This window comes from Diceros bicornis, chromosome 32, assembly GCF_020826845.1.
Source record: "Diceros bicornis minor isolate mBicDic1 chromosome 32, mDicBic1.mat.cur, whole genome shotgun sequence".
Classification (NCBI taxonomy): Eukaryota; Metazoa; Chordata; class Mammalia; order Perissodactyla; family Rhinocerotidae; genus Diceros; species Diceros bicornis.
Genome location: NC_080771.1, coordinates 10,120,238 through 10,125,019, shown reverse-complemented (window position 1 = coordinate 10,125,019; position 4,782 = coordinate 10,120,238). Strand labels below are relative to the sequence as shown.

The 4,782-nt window shown below is 55.0% G+C and overlaps 1 long non-coding RNA gene across 1 annotated transcript; it reads right to left on the bottom strand.

The window, feature by feature from the left end:
* Window positions 1–1,110: 1,110 nt before the first annotated feature.
* LOC131396017 (uncharacterized) lies at window positions 1,111–2,688 on the bottom strand. Its single transcript, XR_009216417.1, has 3 exons — window positions 2,500–2,688; window positions 2,193–2,258; window positions 1,111–1,351 (listed from the first exon to the last, which is right to left on the bottom strand). It is a non-coding gene; the product is annotated as an uncharacterized LOC131396017 (long non-coding RNA).
* Window positions 2,689–4,782: the final 2,094 nt, after the last annotated feature.

The window sequence follows — 4,782 nt, the reverse complement described above, 5'->3', positions numbered from 1 at the left end:
GAACAAGCCTTTTTTGCTGTTCCTTTCAAAATTGGCTTGGCTTTTCTTGCAGTATATTTTTCTAAAATCAGCCTATTAGGTTTAAAAAAAAAAAATCCTGGGGGCCGGCACAGTGGCGCAGGCGGTTGGGTGCGCGCATTCGGCTGCGGTGGCCCGGGGTTTGCAGGTTTGGAACCCCGGGTGCGCGCAGGTGCACTGCCTGTGGAGCCATGCTGTGGCGGTGTCCCATATAAAGTGGAGGAAGATGGGCACGGATGTTGGCTCAGGGCCAATCTTCCTGGGGAGGGGTGGGGGGGGACAAAAAGGAAGGATTGGCATCAGATGTTAGCTCAGGGCTGATCTTCCTCACACACACACACAAAAAAATCCTGGTGGGCTTTTGAATGGACTGTCCTGAAAAACTAACTTGGAGGAAAACAGATGTGTTTAAAGCCTTGTGTCTTCACACTGGGAAACTTTTCTCTTCCAGAATCCTATTTCTCTCTTCTCAGCCAACCCAGGTATATCTGACAGTTCTCTTTCATCAAGGACTGGACCACAGCCCTCGAAGATAAAAGCTCTTATTATCCTACTTCCCTTTAAAGAAAGGAGCTGGAGACAAACTACCAAATGAGAAGGTTTGAAAAGGAGCTGAACAATGTGTTTCGGGGAGACAGGTTATTTAGAGCGGTGACCTTGGAAACGCAGCTGCCAGTTTGCCAAGACAGGCCCCCGGGCCTCCTGGACTCTCCTCTGATGACTAAAAACAGGCGGTTTTGCAGGAGCAACTAGACAATTCCAGAAACCACAGGGCTTTGGGGCTGGGGGCTGGTTTTAACTTCCCCCAACCCTATTGTACAAATGAAGAAAGTTGAGAGGTAGGAGAAAGGGACAAACCTCTGTGGATCTGGTTTCCCCTTTCTCCAGAGTTGAGCAGGAGGACCAAGTGCCATCTGAAGGTGAGGGGAGGATGTTCTCCAACCCCAGAGCTCCATCCCAGCCCCAAAGAGACCAGGGGCCAAGTCTCAGGATTTCACTTTTCAGCTGGGCAGTTCCCTCGGATTAGGCACCGCCTACCCCCCTCCCCCCACGTCCTTCCCCTTTAAGAAGAGACCAGTCCTTGGCTTATGCCATTCATAGGATTTATTGTCACTTGCCAGCGGCTAGCAGGGGAAGCGGACACACAGCCAAGCCTCACCATGGGGAGAGGTTGCCCGGGGCCAGCCAGCACTATTTACACACGTCACACAGAGGGCACGGGCACGTCCTCATTGGCAGCAGCTGCACTTCTCCGCCTCCGCCCCCTCTCCGCCTTTGCACACACAGTCCTTGGCGCATTTCTCACACTCTGCGGGGCAGCAGGAGCAGCAACCTGTAGATGAAATAGGGGGCACCCAGTCTGATGGCCTCCCTCCCCCTCTCTGTCCCCATCAGAAAGGAGAGGGAACAGGAAGGGTACTGGCAGCTGGTCACTGCCCTCATCCTAGTCTCACACCTGGTCTGACTCAGCATCTCTGGTGTGTCAGGTACATGCTGGGCTACCACAGGAGACAGGTACCCACTAACTAGCCCACAGCCCCTCGGTGAGTGCAGGGGAGTCCCAGGGATGGCGGGGTTAGGCTGCAGTAGTGCTGGGCCTTAAGGAGAATGCATCACAGGGTAAATGGCCTTGGAAAGGGCCTTGAAGGATAAACTTGGAGGAGCAGAGATGGTACAGGCATAGGGGGTCCAGGAGATGCGATGGGGGATCCACGCCTAGTCTTACACATCAGGGAAGAAGGGAGCCTTCCTCCCACCTCCTACTCCCCAGGCATATTACACTGCTTCTGGGGGGAATTGGGGGGAGGTCAAATTAAGGGGACCCACAAAGGCCTCAGAGGCGCCAAGGGACCCGAACTCCAGAGCTAACCCCCATCCTCACTAATGGCTTCCCCAGGCACTGGAGGTTTTGAGGGAAGGGGCTGGACCAAGGTCGCAGTTCTCAATCCCAGCTGCTCATTAGAATCTTCTGGGAATTGACAAAAACATCTTGCCCCAGGCCTATTGTATTAATCACTGGGGGTGGGGCCCAGGTGACTGTGTCTTAAGGCCTCCCCAGGTGGTTCTGTCCCAGCAGGAGTCAGAAGCAATGGAACAGGGGCCCTAGGGGTGTCTCTGTATTGTGCGGACAGGGGGTGACCAGGGGCAGAGGCCGAGGGGGTCCCCACACTCACTCTTCTTGCAGGAGGTGCATTTGCATCCCTCACACTTGCAGGAACCAGAGCAGGTGCAGGAACCACCTAGAGAGGGAGACGCCACAGGAAGGGTTAACGTGGTAAAGCACTAGGTCCCAGGCCTAAGAGGAGGAGGCGGATGCCAAATCTCCGCGCCGTGTGGGATGCAGCCATGCCCACCCTTCACGAGGTTAAAAATGGGAAATAAGTGTTCCTTCCCCCAACGTCCTTGAGCGCAGGCGTAGGGAGTAGGATTCTTTGCAAGTAAAGGGGCGCGCTGTGCCGCAGGATGGGGGCGGGGGCTCACCAGTAGGGCAGGGGCAGGTCTCTGAGTCCATGTCGAGAGGAGCTGCCGCTGGAGGAGGTGAGCTGACTTCTCCGGCAACTGGACGCACTAGTGGCAGCAGGTGGCGAGGCTTTTATAGCCCCAGGCGGGGGCGCGCATGCACAGCCCGCTCGGCGCACGGCGCCCCCTCTCTCCCTCTGGGCGCACAGCCCTGGGTGGCAGCGCGCATTGCGGCAGCGGTTCCCCCCTCCCCTGCCGTGTGCACGGCCGGGGGCGTCCCCCCAACTCCGCTGCCCTGTGCATCGCCGTGCGCGCGCAGCCACCCCTCTTCCCACCGTGTGCACAGGGCAGGACACTCGTCGCCCGCCCGTGTGTCCGCCGCCGTGTGCAGGGCTGGGGACGCGTGCCCCGCTGCAGCCGCCTCTGGCAGAAAAGCTCGCACTTCCCTCCTCTGAAAATGGAGGGAGAGAAAGGGGCTGTGTATTTCCCAGCCCTTCCCTGCCGCTCACCACCCCCCCTTATTCTAGGATTCTCGGGTGCGCCAGCTTCATCCACATGGGGTGCTGACCAGACTGCTGCTTTAGGACTCCGTTCCCTCATCTGTCAAATGGGAAGAAAAGCATACCACTGCTGGAAGGGCCTTGCAAACTGGCTTTGGGCGGGGCCTGCTCTGGGGGCCCTAAAGGACAGGGCTGGGGTGGCTAGTGGGAGTTAGGGGGTCGAGGAGGGGTGGTGGTGTTAGGTGGCTGTGTCCCAGCGTCAGAGGGAAACAGCTCTTCTTTGATCTGTTCCTTCTGCTGAGTTTCTCCGAGTCCCCTGTGGCTGTGGTAGGCCGAAAATGGCCCCCAAAAGGTATCCATATCAAATCCTGGAGATCGTGACTATTACCTTGTTTGGAAAAAGGGTCTTTTCAGATGTAATTAAATTAAGGATTTGGAGATGAGATCATCCTGGATTATCCAGATGGGACCTAAATCCAATGACGAGCGTCCTTATAAGAAACACAGAGAATAGAGAGGAAGAGGAGAGGGTGATGCAACCGCAGAGGCAGAGAGTGGAGTGATGCAGCTGGCAGCCACCAGAAGCTGGACACAGAACAGTTCACATTCTTCCTATAAACCTCGCCGTCCTCTCTCTGCAAATACAGACACTTAATCCCCAGGAAGCAGAGGCACAAAGGGAAAGCATTAGACAACTGGCCAAGGGCTCTAGAAGCAGAAGAAAGGATTGCTAATGGAGGCCTTTCAGACAGGCAGTTGCATGGTGACCCCCCTGGGGAGGCCTCACTTGCTTTTCCTGCTTGTGGTGCAAGCACTTTTCACATAGTTGCACTGGGCTTCATAGGGCCAAGGCTTATCTAGAGACAGAGTAAGAAAAAGAAAATACCTGCAGTAAAATGTCTGAAAGGTGGAGGTCAGAGGGGTTAGCTTCCGGCATTTGGTTGGAACACCCATTGCCTTCCCAAGAATGGAAGTTCCTCAACAAGCCCTCCCAAAGGGCTCCTGTCACCTCTCACACCCCAACATCCACTTCCCGTAAAGAGATAGCCCCTGGGACCTGCATCCCTCCCTCTTTGGAGGTGCTTCCAAGGCTGCCTCCCAAGGAAGGCAGGTCCGACATCTCCAGATGTTGGTTTTGCTGAGTGGGGGAGACTGAGCCTCGCAAGGAGCGACAGCACTGCTCCAGATTGTCCCCCATGCAGAGCTGAGCCTCTGTTTGCCATCTGAGCTGCACACGCGCTTTAAAATGTTGGCTGGAAACCCCCCTCCCCCAGAATATTAACTGCCCCGGGAGCCTCCAAATGGCCTCCACTGAGGGCTGGAGCTAGCTGATTTCTCCAGGTTCTTACAGGTTGCACCTGTGTTGGTCCATGAGTGTAAGTTTCAGTCAAGTTGAAGGAAAAGAAAAAAAGAGAAGACTCAAAGAGGAGACGATATCTAATATCTCAAGGTATTTAAACATGAAGTCCAAGTTGGTTCTTAACATTGGCTTATTCAGTTTCAGATTGCAGAGCTACTCTGCAATCTAGCGCTACTGTTTGTTTCTTGTTTGTTTATTTTCGTTTTGCCTAAGGGCGCTGTGGCCTCAGACATCTCTGGCCTGGGCCCTGAACTGCCCCTAGGCCTCAAGGCTTCATATCTATGATTTTCAGGGCCAAGTGAAGTGTGCACGCCAACACACTCTCCCGAAGCTGCCTCCCTCCATGCCCCCTCAGGCCTCTTAGATTTCCTTGGGATTGAGGCTTTCGAGCAGGGAAAGCAATCTCCCCCCACCCTATGTTGATGGGTAATTGTATGTGTCAAC